Genomic DNA, 17,547 nt, shown 5'->3' on the forward strand with positions numbered 1-17,547 from the left:
CTGGCGGTCTGGATGCCGCCACCAGAGTTCTGACAGGTGTCGGGATTCGGGTGACGGCATTCTGACCACCGGAATCCCATGTGCCGGGATATTGAACGTATCCTGTATACCGGTTATGCTCTCTTCCTGAAGAGCTTTTAGAGCGGAAACCAAATGCTTCTTGCTAAGAGACAGTGGCACCATATAATCTCCCCCATAGAGTGTTTTTTTGCAAAAGTACGACTGAGTTTTAGGAGGACATCCTGGAAAAATGACCAGCTCCATGTTATTTTATGTTGCAGAGCAAAAAAAAAGTATATGTGGGAATGCATTTTTAATCAAACATATGTACAGGGCCTGATTAAGGGTTCTGAATGTTTAGGCTAATACAGATGTATGGTAGCTCTCCAACCCTGCATCATCTTTATTATGTCTGTCAATTAATAACATAATGGTCCACCCCTCTTCCAACCCCTGAGTACTTGTATTTCTTGCAACATAATCTCTTATATATCTGTATAAAGTATATATAACATACTGGTCCCCCCAAGCACTTGTACAGTATAATCTTTTATAGGTTTCTTTGTTCTAATATACTCCCACCGCCCCCTCACCACCATGTGTACTGCAGAATTGATCTACGTATACCATACTTGTCTTGTCCTTCCTTTAATCTCCACCACTTGTATGTCCTGCAGCAATGCTACAGTAGTTAAACATTTTTGTGCTTGCATCCTATTCAAACCCATCAGGGATGTCAAGAGCTCTGATGGCCCCAGGTACTGGTGGGGGTGCGGTCGCATCAAGGGAGGACCACCAGGTGGGCGGCATCACTATTTGTTGTTTTTCATTTTATTACAGAGCAATATATTCTACAGTACTCAGGGGTCTATTCAGCAAAAGTGACGAAGTTGCCCAGAATATTATCAGGCAACATTGTAACGATTTTTTATGAATTATAAAAATGTATGGAAGCTATGCATCATTATTTTATGCAGGGACAGCGGTTGCGGTAACAAGAAGGCATTAAAGAAGGCATTGTTTTCGGTTTCCAAAAACAATACCTTCTGTAACTGCTACTGCGCAGTCATGTGCTTCCGAACAGTCTCCGTCCCAGCTTCAAGGTGACCGCAGACGGGTAAGTGCAAATAAAGCCTGTCCAAAGTGATTGACTTGTGTATACAGGCTTTATATTAGTCTGTATACATCTATATTTATGTGCTTTTATATTTAACATTTATATATAAATTTTAAATATAATCGCACATAAATATACATGTATGCAGGCTAGTATAAAGCCTGTATACACATGTCAATCACTTTTGGCAGGTTTAACAGACTCTAATTGGTCTTACCTGCCGGCGGTCACCGGGAAGCAGGGACGGAGACTGGGCGGTGTTACAGGATGCTGCAGCGACTTATGGGAAAATTTCCCTCTGCCCCTGCAGTTTTCGGGCAATTTAATGTAATTTCTTCACATAACGCCATTCTGAGATGTCGTTATATAAAGTAAAGATTTTTCCAGTGATTTAACACTTTTTGCTTTGTTTTGGGGGCGAAAAAAAAAAAGTTGGTGGACAAACTTAAAAACTAGCAAAATAGTTAAATCTAGACGCCTGTCATTTTTCCGATGCCGGGAGACCGGCGCCTGGCATGCCAATTGAAGGGATGCCAGGCGCCGCGAGTGGACAGCTGCAGGGGGAGGGTTAGGTTTAGGGCACCCGAGGGGACTTAGGGTTAGGCACCCCCCTAGGAGGGTTAGGCTAGGGGAAGGGAGGGTCAGGGTTAGGCACCTCCGGGGGAAGGTTAGGGTTAGGCACCCCCCCGGAGGACTTAGGTTTAGGCAGCGGGGAAGGGGGGGGTTAGGTTTAGGTACCCCTAAGGAGGGTTAGGATTAGGGGGGTTAGGTTAGGTTAGTTTGTACGATCTGGATTTCCAGTGCTGTCGGGCTGCCGCTGCCGGGATCTCTGCATCTCTCGGACTGACGCTGCCAGGAATCGAACTGTCGGCCATGCATCAGCCGGTATTTCATACCGATTCCCCCATGTTCACTTATGTACTTTGCAACTGTATAGTGTGCAGTAATAACATATTGCTTTATATTGTCTCATTATATAAGTCTTGGGTCTATTCAGCAACAATGTTCATAATTGCCTGAATATTTTTAGCCAATGTTGATTTTTTTTTTCTTTTTCTCTACAGTTTTTGCCGCTATTCAGCAATTATCTTCTTGGGGACAACATTGTCCGTAAAGACTGTCCTGCTCTGCTTATGCCCCATCCCCGCACAGCATATATAGTGTATATATTTATAGGTAAATTATATATATAGAACTTTCCCATCATTTGCCAGCCTTGAATTCATATTGCTCCCTCCCCCACACACTCCTCCATCTCACAGGTGGAGTTTCCATGGAGGAGCACGTGGGGAAGGGAGCAATATGAATGCAATGCATATATATATGTATATATATATGTATATATATATATATTCGATTGCAGAGGCGGCACTCAGAACGACTTGTAAGAAAGACAATGACCGCTGTTAGATTCAATCATCAACGTTTCAATGCCTATAGCATTTTCATCAGGATGAAAATGCTATAGGCATTGAAACGATGATTGAAGCTGACAGCGATCATTGTCTTTCTTACAAGTTGTTCTGAGTGCCGCCTCCGCAATCAAATATATAGCTGTCTCCCTGTTTCAGGGGTTCATCTAGGAGGGCACTGAACACTGCTGTGACCCTATTAGCAAAGGAGTGCCGGCTTTCTGTTTTCTTCATATATATATAGAGAGAGCAAATAGAGGCATGCCTCTGAGTATGTGGGGAGTGCTTTGAGCACTGATGGACACCATGGATGTGTCATGTGACCAGAAAGTGCACTGCAGTGTTTATAAGATCGGAACTCAGTCAGCAGCAGCAAGAGAAGACACAGTGATGCAGGTAGGAGAATCAATGGACACTGAAGCTTAGTTTAGTGACCTCACTGCACGTTACTGGTGTACATATAAATATACACACTGAATATATATATATATATATATGCATTGTTACAAAGCCTTGCAATTACACTGCTGGGAGCTGCAGTGCAGTTGCCAAATGAGGGGAGGAGAGTGGGAGGAGTTATGGCCACCTGCAGGGACTGATTGGACGAGAGCCATCTGTCCCTGCAGTTTCAGCAGAAATAAGGAGTTTCCTCATGTAACACCATTCTCAGATAGCGTTATATAAGGTAAACTTTCCTGATTAGCAAAAAGCATTAAGCGCTGTAGGGAACAATGACGCTCTCTACATTGCGATGTAGTAGTAGTCGGGCATTAACAGAGATGATAATTATGTTATCTTCTCCATTAATACATAGCTGGGATATTTAAATTAATTTCCATATGATTTAAGTGAAATTTTGTTCACTGAATAGACTCCTCTATGTGAAACCATACAGGGGTCAGAGGTGTAGAGTCCAAAGAAATATACTTACTTCTCACAGGTTAATGTATTAATGGAATAGGGCTTTATTTGTCTATAGAGTCAGAAAGTGTACAATTAAAACTATAAGGAATATGTAAGAATAGTACATAATAGAATAAAAATACTTAAGCAAGGATAACTTTACTATATCTAGTTACTTCTAATAATTATCTACAGATTGTATTAAACTATAATCTGAAATATCAGAGATCCAAAATACATGTTGAGCAAATGTTAATGGTTAAATTTATCTGCATGTTGTCTTTGTTGAGCTTGAAACTGTTTTTTACTGTATTTTCCCCCTTTCTTCATACAATACAGTATTTCAAAACCTGCCCACTGGCATTATGTGAAGAAAAATGCGAACTCCCATTCTTCACCTGAAAAATAGCAACAAAATAAATAAATAACTAAATAGAGAAATAAACACATTATGGGATCATTGCTTAGATTTTTCCACTTTCTTAAATATGGTCCATGAGCCTAAGTACTTCTGCAATCCTGTAGTCTTTGTGTTTGACAAACAGAAATGGAAGTTTCTAAATGTGTGCAAGTATCATATATTTGAGTTATTCTATTTACATTCAAATGTGGCATATTTAAAAGCCACAATACATAAATGTATTTATTTGTTTTAAGTACAGTTTAGTTGAAGTCACTAACAAAGCGTCATTGGCTAAAAATGCATTCAAACATATAATTTGTATGGTCACAGTCACCCAATCTTTCACTTGCTTTCATTTTCCAATTTCCAAACATCTAATAGCTGATAGATTGCTGTGGTTCAGTGCTAAATGTTGTATTAGTATGTGGAAGTGATTTGTCAAATCCCCAAATTGAATAAGCCCCGCAAAACATGGTAGAAAAACATACCTTTAATGAAGGGAATGGTATGGTCCACTTTCACCTATTTCGTAGCTTCTACTGCTCATTGACTTGTGGGCTGTCCCATCACGATGGACACATGCAAGGGGCATAAAAAGTCCATTGCCACTAGCACGCTCATAATGTTGTACATGCGCTCTGCTGCAATGTAACAATGATTAGTCCCATATTGCATGGATATAACGAGATCTCATAACATAATGAGAACACAAAGACCACCCAAAGACATATCTGCATCGGGTTATTTCATTGTGTGTTATAGAAACTTCTCAAGCCTGCAGATCCAAAAGGGAGGAATTAAAGTAAAAATGAATTATGATCTTAATGAGACTCTTGTATAATGATGCTTTAATATATTATCATGTGGGTGCATACTCTGGCAATGTTATGGAGCCACCTGTGCTACTGTGCTTTAAATTCAACATAAAGTTCATTATAGGGGTTAATAGACAACTAGGAGGCCCGCAATGGTACTGTCTACAGTATTGAAGGTATGCATCAGTTTTGGGTGAGGCGAGTGTATGGTGCTATACGCGGCATGCGGGGCCACGTTTCACCTGTGAGTATGTCCACTAGAACAAGTACCAGATTAATTAGCCTTGTTAGTTGTAATTACCATTCTTATCACCTCCTTAGCACATTGTATGCCATCATTTGCATAGGAGTTCTGTCACCCTAGAGTCATTATCACAATGATCCGAGAGAATAAACACCTTGATCCTGATTATTGCCCTATGTCTTCTCTGCTTCTTAGCTCAGGGGCACCAGGGAGAGAAATACTATTTCCCCTGATAGTCATGTTCTACACTTGTACTCTGACTGGTTGCTAAAAACACAGGTCACAGCTAAGGACCATAGAGACCCTGCTGGAAATAAGCCTTCTGCTGTGAAGTAACCTCCTCCCTGCCAGATCCACCAGTGTCATGTACTGTGTAGTGTTTTCATGTTAATTCTATATAGTGCTTGCATGGGTAATATAAGTAGTGTATGGTTGATGTATTATTACATGCAGATTCAATACTTATTTTATTGTTAAAGTGTTGTATTTATGGCTTAATGTGCTAACGACATAAGGTATACCCGTTAAACAATTATTTAAATATAACAGAAGTCATACAGTACGATTATTTGACATATTTGATTAAATACTTTTACACATACAGAACATTTGTATTAATTGATAATGTTGACTGGCAAGAAATGCAATACTAGTTTATTGGTTAGAATGAAACACGTCCCTGTATTTCTAATTTCCTCACCCTCACACACTAATCAATAATTACCATACGTTTTAAAATAATTTATGAAAATGATGTATATTCATTATACATTATATTATAATACTTGAACATTTGCATATATTTTTATTTACATTGTACTGTGTTATGGGGAATTTTGTTAGTAATGTAACGGAAAATACTAATTCTGTAAAATGTATATCCATTAACAGGAATATCTATGGTTCCTAAAATGACTGTATCATTGTATGATGGTGAATGTCAATCTGCAGGATATTCTCATCCACCATGTGAAATCGATTAGTGCAAATCACAGAAAACCCTCATCTCTCACGTACCAGCGGCGGGGACATAGAACTATTATGTACTAAACATTAATGACATGCAGATGCCCAGATGTATCAGATGCAAATAGACTAGGCACATATTGCTAAGGAATCGGTATGGGATATGTCGTCACATAATGGAAATCTTTGTAAAAATAATTATCTTATAAAATATACAGAACAAACTCTTCTACTCTTTATTGGCAATTAATAGTAGTATATATACAAAGACTGGGCACATATTGGTAAATATATCGTTAAATATCAATATACACATATTGGAAATCTTTGTAAAGTGATCATCCTATACAATATACAGAGTAAATTAAATGGTACCCGGACACCTCACGAACATGTCATCAAATAAAGCATTCCCAAATACTTAAATCATTCCGATATTGGATATCTATTTTTTGTCGAAGAATAATAAATGTTTAGCACGTTTTAGCTTCTTAGCTTCGCTATCTGAGGTACGGGTCTCAGCCACAAAGATACTTTGATCATAAGTTACAATTTGTGATTCCTCTCTTTACTATTACCAGTATTATTATAATAATTTTATGTAGAAATCTGTGAAAATCCCCTCTCTCTCTCTCTCTCTCTCTCTCTCTCTCTCTCTCTCTCTCTCTCTCTCTCTCTCTCTCTCTCTGTCTCTTCTCTCTATTTCATGTACTTTACATTTTTACTCCTCTTTCAAATACACATGTTGATTATTGAATTTGCATTGAGACCGCAAAGTTAATATTAATATGCATGATTTCACAATTAATCCTATCTTGAGTATTTTGTGGAAGTTTCTGTTAGTGTTGTAACGGTAGAATAAAAAACAGAGTAAACCTTTCTACAATATTAGTCCCATGCTAAAATTATAAATCTATGTAAGGTATCAGCGTTAAAAAATATATCACTTATCCTATGACTTGTAGGATTGTTTTAATGCAGTGTTATTTAGTTACATCGTTATAAATGTTTTGCTACAAAAACTCTGCTTGGTTTTATTAAGAACCTCTTCTATCGTGGGAAATAATTGTTTTGCAGATAAGTGACCTTTTTAATCTTAAACTGTTTGTCCTTTTGTCTTATGTTATCTTATCTCACTTTTCTGTATGGCACAGTGTCTTCTCTGCGTCTTCCCATACCCACCATCTGAGAGCACAGGCTTCTCTGCGTCTTCCCTTACCCATCATCTGAGAGCACAGGCTTCTCTGCGTCCTGATGCCACAGTTTAGCGTCACCTCAAACACGGTGCAATTATTCCATAGTAATTCGGTCTATCAGGGACTAGGGACCAAACTGAAATAAACATTTGTCATATAGGGTCATTACTACAGTATGTTACCCATTTAGGAATCAGTAGAACAACTTAATGTTCTGTTTGGAAATTATATCAAGCATTATACTGATAGAGGGTCAGAGGAAATGTATCGTTCTCACTACTGATACATAATTTTCTTATATAAATTCCATAGTATGAATTAGTTCTGTGTATTCTGTTTAGATGGCATTTTTGCAGAGAACTATATAGCCCATTAATAGCCAATAAAAATCGTTTTGAAAAAATGTGCTAACCCCAATGGCAGCTTTCCAAATCGAAAAAAATATGGACCATACAGTATATGTACCCCATCCTATAAATACTATAAAATATATGACATGAACAGAACAGCCATCACCGAGTTCTGTGACAATATACATTTCATAGAAAGTCGATATGTACTCTAATACACTTTTTACTTTACAGTAAAGAGCGTATTACTTTGTATAATAAATACGTTTCAATGTTAAACCCAACAAGATATTCCTACGATATGAACCTCATATCCAGGTGTGATTAAACGTCACAGACAGTTATACATTCCATTATGGAGCAGTCATGTGACTCACTACACACCGAATACAAATGATATACTACAGGGGAGATCTCACGGCTCATAGAGTCCAATACAGCTGCCCAACGCGTTTCCTAAATTAATAAATCTATACGCAGCTAAACTAGCGGATACTTGGTTTTACTGGCGACCCAGAACCCCGATGATATTTAACTGTTACATGACAAGGCTGTAGTTAAAGGGGTTTTATTCCTGCAAATATTTTATTTGCTGGTTCATGAATGTCCTTCTACTGCTTACTATCATCTAAACGGCGAATGTTTGCGCTTAGTAAAGTTGCTAAGAACTTATAATTTTTGAATAAAATATGTATATATAGATATATAGGTATATATAAATATCTAGATATATAGTTAAATATATGTGTACAGAGATCCACAGTATAACATCTCCCTTGCTTACCATGAAGCATGAAAGTGCAGCTAAATCTTTATTCCAACACACATCCCCCTCCCTGTAACACTTCTGCTACCGCGTGTAACAAGCAGCACTCTACAATGATCAACTCAAGTTTACGATTTTACAATGTAATTGTGTCATTAACTAAATCAATAACATCGTTGTTCTATTTAAATGAAAGAAAAACAGAGGAAAAAAGGTGACACTTCCTATTTATGCTCCCTTACTTATGTGTTATATCTATGGAATCTAATGATGCATTATATATTACATGTTCTATAACAGCCTTTATTTTATCTATTGGAAGAAGTTTTGGACTTGTAACATCTGTAATTTAAACACAAATTACCTAAAAGACACAGCAGAATAAATGGCAACAATAACACTTGACGTGCAGGGGCAGTAAGTGACTTGTTCTTCGGGAACCTGTGTCCTCCCTGTGCTGACACTATTTGCCTTTGTGTGATGTACAGACAACAGGAAGGAGAGCTGAATAGTCAGTTGTAGCATCAAAGGGGTCACAGCTCATTAGGACCTGCTGTGTTTGTATATACAGTATGTGTTGTTCCTCTTGTCTGCACAGAGTCCTAGCCATTAGCTAAATTAACCTTGAGGAAAGGCTGGAAAGACTAAAGTGACATTAGTGACTCATCGATGTGAAATACCCATAGGACAGCCGACAAAAGAGGGTAAGAAGAAATCCTGCCCTGCATGACTCTGGTGACAACTATTCACATTGCTCACTATCCAGGTTGTGTATACTATCACTGACAATAAATAGCACAGTCAGAATATATAGGAGTAAAATTATGATGTTGCCTGTCATGTCTACAGTAATTGTGTTAATTGTGTTCTGTAATATGTGTCTGTTATTTTATAATTTGTGTTCCTTATACTTAACAATGGGCAGATAAAATGAATTGTGATTAAAAATAAATACAGCATTTTTTCTGTAGGATGAATGACAGAATTACACTGTTTAATGCAAAGTACAACTAAAAGAACAGTTTGGCCATTGTACACAGCATGTTGACGTAGGATCTCTCCACACAGTTCATATGCTTCTATTTAGATCTTTCAGATGCCAACTTGTGGTTTTCTGGAAGAACCTGCTATGACAGTGATGTCATTTTAGCAGCCACACTGGAGGATAAGCACTTATAGGGTTATTTGTAAAATCCAACAGTGGCTGCAGGACTTACAGAGCTTTGAGTGGCGTTTAGCAGTCAGATCAGTGACATACCTTTCAGCGCTGGTGCACAGGTTCATTATAACTCTTTCAGCACTCATACATACTTTGCAGCCATGCATACTTCAGAAAATAACCTGGAAAAGTATACTTTATACCAACAATGTGGGTCATTATGACTTAGCACAAGGGGAAATATGCTGCAGAGTGCAACCACTTTGCCCAAGCTTTTGTTTATTAGCATAAGTACAATGTTGGCCAAAGACTGCTGTTTTTCTGTAGGTATGTTTTGTGGAGGATGACAAGTCAGGATGCCGGCGCTTAGAATGGGGCTCCTTAGTACATGGAGGGGTCACGTTGTGCTAGATGCAATTTGTATTTAGTCCGTAAATGAAAATTGTGTCCAAAACCTGCCATGCTGTTTTATCAGTGTCACTAACATCACATCATCATCATCATCATTTTGTAACTTGTGCAGGGATGAGCACCCGCAAGTTTCCGGTTCCATGACAGGCACATACTTGTTTGTATCCCAGTCATCATACATGATGAACTTATACGCACTGAAAATAATTTACATATGTATTGTAATCTACAAAATATTGGTGAGAACAATGCAAAATATAACACAAATGCATTCACCCTAATCTACTCTACTTATTTACCTGCCCTCTACACAGCTCAAACAAATGTACCTGTATTCTTTCCTCACCCAAACAACCCTCTGATTTGCTGTCAGCATTGTTGTATGATTGGATCATACAGTCCACTTAGCACTTTCTATGTAGCACTTATCATGTATCCAATTCCTACAGCATTTCCTTATGGAGTCCAAATTTGCGAGCAGGGCCCTCTTACCTCTCTGTCTGCCCAGGGTTAATGTATTACTATAAACAGAAAAATAAGAATAGTCCTTATCTGGGCACCACAAGAAACAAAACCTAAGCTCTAACAAGCAGGCCCCTCTACCCTCTTGTCTTCTCTTTACTTATACTTTCATCTTCTCCTTACTCCCAACCAGGGCACCTAGCACTTGGTTGCTTACATCCTGTTGCTTATTTGAGTGTTATGATCGCTAATGCAGCAATGTGTATAAACCAGAATGTAATCAGGAAGCCGGCGGTCTAAATACCGACCGCCGACTTCCCGACTGTGAGAACCCAGCAGGGGACTAAAGATAGGCATTGAAATCCCGACGCCTTTCATTAGCCCCACGCCGAAATCCTGAAGCCCGGCATACCGAACGTAGGTAAACTGGGCATCGGGAGCTCTGTTCAGTTCCTCCATAATGGGACATAACGAAATAAAGCAAAAATTCACAATATTGGGGCATATTCAATTGGCCGCAAGGTTTTATCCACAAAAAAATCACGCGGACCTCGAAAACAAATTTTAGATTGCCGCTTGTATGCGCGCTCCCAATACCCACAGTATCCAATTTTAAATAAATGCACGCTGGGTTTACAGCAGTTTACAAGCGTGAAAAAAAAAAAAAAAAAGATCTCACCTGTTACCGGCAGCTCCGGTCTCTGCTGTTCCTGGCTGCTGCTTCTCCCACTCCTGGGACTGGCTGCAGTACTGGAGAAGCTGAACAAAGTGAGGTAAAAGACTACACAGCACACTGGGGTCACACACACACACTGGACGGGGTCACACACACATGACGGGAGGGGTCACACACACATGATAGGGGGTCACTCGGTCACACAAACACACTGACAGGCATGACAGGGCTCTCACATACATTCTCACCCAGTCTGCAAACATTGGAGGAAATGCTTCAGAATGCCAGAGATGCAGGAGAGAGAACAGCGCTGCCAGAAGGTAAGTGTATATTGGACTAATTAAGTTAACTGAAAACTTCCAATTGCTTAATTAGTCATTTGGGGGGGGGGGGGTGTGCAGGGGCCCTAGAGCAATTCCTGACCATTTTCATAAGAATATGGATTTTAGGAAAAATCGGTCGAGCTCTGGGGCTGTGGGGAAAAAAATCCCACCCTGCTCAAAAAATGGGAAACTCAGCAACTAATTGAGTAGCAAGAATCCCGCACCTGTGGGAAATCTTTACAGGCGGGGGATTTTTGCTATGCTCACACCTAATTGAATATGCCCCATAGTGTAGTATTTCAATTGAATTTAATTCAATAGATTACTTGAGTGCCCATTTATCAATAATTGCATTTGCAATGTAATCTGAGGGCCTGATTCAGGAAGGATCGCAATTGTAAAGCTGCACGCGATTCTTGCAATAATGCAATAATGCAAATGCAGCAGAAGGTGTATTGCCTCTGTCTATCACGCAGAGGCATTCAAGGGCTAGCGTGCGTGTTAGCAGGACCCATTTTGCACACTCTCAGAATGGGTCCTGTGTATGAGCAGATTCCCGATAATTGCTGAATTAGCCCCTGAGTACGATATTAACGCCCATAATCGCATTGGAGTATGCAATCATAGTGCCGGCATGTATGATATAGCATTTGGAGGGACTTGGGCAGAAAGAGCCTGTCCCTGTGATGTGCTCTGAGTGAAGAGACCGTCTCCTATGCCAGACCCCTGCACATACCATCAAAAATTCATGATCCATCCTCATCGACATGACACTCCATGATCCCATCACATCACACCACAAACAAACACCCACACACACATTAATAACAATGGGGCATATCTATAATGTGTGCAGGGAGCCCACACCACACACCCTGCACCCATATTTTGCTTCTACTCACCTTTCCGCAGTCTTTAGAGTGCTGCTCTGTGGCACCAGTCCGGCACTGCAGAGTAGCAAAAGAGACTGGAGAGTGACCCTCTATACAGAGCCAAAGAAGACAGAAAGATAAAGCTAAAAAAAAAATCCAGAGACTCAATTGCAGTGTTCCCGTGTACACATTACCTACCTTCTGGAGGGAAAGCTGTGCCCTTCTTCAGATCTTGACTTTGGTGAGAGACTCTTCATAAGAGGGCTGCAGCATGCAGTTATACAGCAAAGGCCCCATCTATGCTCATAAAGGGGTCTCTTTATTAATTATCAGTTTTTTTAATTATCAGTATTTAGAGACCCAATAACTATAATTTCTTATTGTCACTTATTGCAACAATACGAAATTATGTACCGCCAGGATGTATGGAGAAACACATATAGGGAGAGAGCCTTCAATAGGAGCCTGTCCCTGTAATGAGTAAAGTAAAGTGATCACTAATGTGATCACTTTACTTTCTGCTGCAGGGCCCCCAGCATGCTACTGTCATCAGACTGCACATATGTGAGCGCCATTACCGGGGAGGGATCCCACATATCCCTCTCCTGGTAAAATGCGCAATCTGCAGCCTGTAGAAACCTATGGGGACTGCTATTGCAATCGGAAATTGGAGAACATTGTCATATTGCCCGTGCTGCTCCCCACCTTTGGAACTCTCTCCCTCTCCCCATCAGACTCTCCACCTCTCTACAATCTTTCAAATGGGTTCTCAAGACCCACTACTTCATCAAAGCCTTCCAGCTCTCATCCTAACCTGCTACTCCATGCTCCCTCCTCCTTGTCTATCCCATCGGTGTCACGCCTGTTTGTCTGCCCCCCCCTTTAGAATGTAAGTTCTTGCGAGCAGGGCCCTCTACCCTCTTGTGCTTCTCCTTACTTTATTTTCATCTACTTCTTACTCCCCACTAGGGCACCTCCCCACTAGGGCACCTAACACTTGGTTGCTTATGCTGTGTTGCTTATTTGGGTGCTATGGTCACCAGTGGCGGATCCAGGGGGGGGGGGCGATCAGGGTGATCGCCCCCCTAAGTCACACACATTTGCTGTTTGACAGGCTACCAGCCTGGCAGGAGCATTACTAGGGAGGCGGGAGGGAGGGGTCACCAGCTGGAGAGCCGGAGTCGCGAACCGGCTCTCGCAGGATTGGAGTAGCCGGACACTGTCTGCTTAACCAGCAAATGACTGCTGGGATGCTGATTGGTGGATGGTGCTGGCCATGCACCAATCACAGTGGTAGAAGGTCTCCACACACTGATTGGTGGATGGCAGGAGCTATCCACCAATCAGACTGCAGGAAACTCTTTATGCCTACTGAGGGACAGAAGGAAGGGTCACATGAATAATTTGGGTTGTCCCATACTAGATCTGAGGTGAGGTCTGTTTAAGAAGGGGGTTGGGGGAGGCAATTATAACATTAAAACACAATAACTATTCATACCATTTATGTAGATGTGTGCATACTATATATATATATATATATATATACATATAATATATATATATATACAGTATATATATATATATATATATATATATATATATGATGATGATTAACCGTTTAGTCGACATCGACTTTTGGACACTTTATGGATCAGTGAACTCCACGCTTCTCTTTCTCTGACCACCTCCTTCAGGTCATTTATGGGCATATTCGTGTCAGCCTTTATTGTGTCCAGCCAATAAGTTCTTTGGCGTCCTCTTCTCCTGGACCCACTGACGAATCCAAGCATTAGCGCTGTTTCTAGGGAATTAGCCCGCATGACATGTCCAAAATACGAGAGTCGTTGTTTGGTGATCTTGCCTTCTAATAATATTTTTGGTTTGACCCGCTCTAGGACTGCCTTGTTCATATTCATTGCTGTCCATGGTATGCGCAGCATTCGCCTCCAGCACCACAATTCAAAAGCGTCGATTCTCTTGCGATCTGCCTTCTTGAGTATCCAGGTTTTGCACGCATACTTAAAGATCGGAAAAACAATTGCATTGACCAACTGTGCGTTTGTTGCGCTGCTGATATCATTGTTCTTCCATATCTTCATCATTCCTAGCATAGCATTGCGGCCAAGTGCAATTCGTCGCTTTATTTCAGTAGTTGATTCTCCACTGAGATCAATCTTAGAACCCAAAAAGGGGAAGTCTCGTACCGATTCGACTTCCTCATTATCGATTGCAATATGGACTGCATCATCACTTGCTGTAGTCATTAGCTTTGTTTTCTTGATATTGAGATACAGTCCCATGCTCTCGCTTTCTTCTTTGACTCTTCTGACCAGATATTCTAGGTATTTTCTACTTTCAGCAAACAGAGTCGTGTCATTGGCATATCGTATATTGTTGATGTTCCTCCCTCCGATTTTTACTCCAATTGTAGACTCGTCCAAACTGCATCGTCTCATGATTATTTTGGCGCAAACATTGAATAAGCTGGCAAGAGAATACAGCCTTGTTGAAAACCTTTTCCGATCTTGAACCAATCCGTGTTGCTAAAAGCTGTCCTGACTGTGGCTTCTTGACTCATGTAGAGTGATCACATCAGTTTCTCCAGGTGCTCCGGAATGCCCATCTGCCGTAAACATTTCCATAGCTTGTCGTGATCAACGCAATCGAATGCTTTGCTGTAGTCAATGAAGCAAATGTACACCTCCTTTTGATACTCTCGTGTCTTTTACATAATCCATCGCAGGTTTGCAATTTGATCTCTGGTCCCCCGACCCCTGCGAAATCCAGCCTGCGTGTCTGGGAGCTCCTTCTCTACATAGTAGGCCATGTGTCTTTGAATAATCTTCAGCAATATTTTGCTTGCATGTGATATGAGTGCAATAGTCCGATAGTTGCCACATTCCTGTGCATCGCCCTTTTTTGGAAGCGAGACAAAGACTGATCTAGTCCAATATTCGGGCCGTGAGTTTATTCTCCATATCTGCTGGCAAAGTGTTGTTAGTGTTGAGACAGGTACCGACTTGAGTAATTCGGCTTGTAAACCGTCTACGCCTGGGGCTTTCCTGTTTGGTAGTTGTTTTAAAGCCCAGGCAACCTCCTCCTCTAGAACATCTGGTTCATACCCACTTGGGTTTTCCTGGCCGATGGGCTGATTTGGTCGATTGCCTGCATATAATTCCATTGTGTATTCCTTCCACCTGTGCTTGATTTGGTCTTCATTCAGTAGGAATTTAGCATTCCAGTCTTTGATGGTCGCTGCTTTGCGTGACGTAAATGGTGCACGTGCCTGCTTCACAAAGGTGAACAGTTCACGAATGTGGCCTTGCTTGTTTGACTCTTCCAATTTTGTGCACTGTTCATTCCAGTAACGTTCCTTATCTCATCTCGCTTCTCTCTGAAATTCCGAATTTAGCAATTTGAATTCGATACTATTGCCAGAGGCCTTGGTTGTTCGTCTCTTTCTTGAAATTTAAATCGACGCATCTGATAACCATTGCGATTTCTTTGCTGGTTCATTGTACGGAACAAATTTTTTCGATTCATCCATTATGATTGCTTCCATTTCTTCCCACAGATCGTCTGGGTCTTTTCCAGTTGTACTCAGCAGTTCGAATCGTTTTTTTACCTCTATTCCATATTGTGCTGGAATATTGTTGGTATCAAAACATCGCATTGTAGGCGTCCTTTTGATGGTGTTGAACCAGAGTTTCACTTTAGCGACGAGTAGCTGATGGTCAGAGCCACAATCTGCACCTGGGAGTGTTTTACCTGCTTGTATTGAGCTTTTCCATTGTTGTTGGCAGAGAAAGTAGTCGATCTGATTGCGATGTTGACTGTTAGGAGATGTCTATGTGTATAAGCGGCGCTTAGGCTGTTCAAACCACGTGTTCATGATCAGTAGCCAATTTTCTTGACAGAACTGAACCAGTCGGTCCCCGGCCTCATTCCGTTCTCCTAATCTGAATTTGCCAGCGACCAGTGGCTCTTCTCCTTCGCCTACGTTTGCATTGAAATCTCCAGCAATAAAGATGATGTCTTTAGCAAGAATTTGGTCAACTGCTTATTGGAGGTCTGCATAGAATTGTTCAATATCCTCTTCTGTTGCATCGGAGTGGGCGCAAAAAACCTGCAGCAGAGTGATAGTACAGGGTTTCCCGTAGAAACGAACGGACATGATTCTGTCCTTGATTGCATTGAACCCTGGAATGGACTTGGCGATTTTCTTTTTCATGATGACAGCTACTCCATTACGACTGATGTTGTCGTTACTGGAGTAGTAAACTGCATAATCATCGCTGTTAAAGTATCCACTGCCAATCCAGTGAAGTTTGCTGACACCAAGGATATCGATATTTAGACGTTTCATCTCCCTTTTAACGATATTCAGTTTGCCCGTGTTCATGCCACTGATGTTCCATGATCTGATGTTGTGAGCCTTAGTAAAACGCAGACGACTTCTTTCGCTTGAAGCTGCATCAGCATAACAGAGTCCTGATGGCTTTATCCAATCCACATCATAAATGCTCGAGTTACTTGAAGGTCATTGTTGTTCTTCCCTGGTAGAATGTTGGGTGCCTTCTGGCCCAGGGGACCCACCTTCCAGCACCATATTCGAAAGCGATTGTTTGTAATCCATAAAGTATTTTGGCAGTAATAGTGGAGTAGTTTGCCATTTCTTTCTCCACCCCTCCCCATTTATCCGGGCTTGGAACCGGCACGTAGCTGTTGACAACTACATGGCTGGTTTACATATATTATTAATATTATTATATATATAATCCGCCCCCTCTAAATGAAAAGTCTAGATCCGCCCCTGATGGTCACCAATGTAGCAATGTATATTATAGGTATACAGTCGGGAAGCCGGCTGCCTTAATACTGGCAGCCAGCTTCCCGACTGTCATATCCCGGCGAGGGATGAAATGCCGGGCATCTAGATGTAGACGCCTGACATTTCCCCGACGCCGGGAGACCGGCGCCCAGCATCCGATCGAAGGGATGCTGGGTGCCGCGAGCGGACAGCAGCGGGGGGGAGGGTTAGGTTTAGGGCACCCGGGGGGGACTTAGGGTTAGGCACCCCCCTGGGAGGGTTAGGGTTAGGCTAGGGGGAGGGAGGGCTAGGCACCCCCCTGGGAGGGTTAGGGTGAGGCTAGGGGGAGGGAGGGTTAGGGTTAGGCACCCCCGGGGGTGACTTAGGGCTAGGCACCCACCTGGGGGACTTAGGTTTAGACAGCGGGGAAGGGGGGGTAGGGTTAGGCACTTAGAGGGGGGATTAGGGTTAGGCACTTGGGGGCGAGGTTAGGGTTACGCACCCCTAAGGAGGGATAGGGTTAGGGGGTTAGGTTAGTTAGTACTTACCTATCCATGATTGGGATTTCCAGCGCTGTCGGGCTTCCGCTGCCGGGAACTCTGCTGTTGTCGGCCAGGCGCTGCCAGGAAACCATGCGGCCAGCGGTATTTCATACCGATTCC

General features: G+C 41.5%; 1 pseudogene; it reads right to left on the minus strand.

Moving 5' to 3' along the window:
* Positions 1 to 15,544: 15,544 nt before the first annotated feature.
* On the minus strand, positions 15,545 to 16,684 carry LOC148520055 (protein CFDP2 pseudogene; annotated as a pseudogene).
* Between the last annotated feature and the right edge of the window lie 863 nt (positions 16,685 to 17,547).

The sequence above is a fragment of the Taudactylus pleione genome, unplaced genomic scaffold (genome assembly GCF_031769625.1).
Source record: "Taudactylus pleione unplaced genomic scaffold, aTauple2 ptg000178l, whole genome shotgun sequence".
NCBI lineage: Eukaryota > Metazoa > Chordata > Amphibia > Anura > Myobatrachidae > Taudactylus > Taudactylus pleione.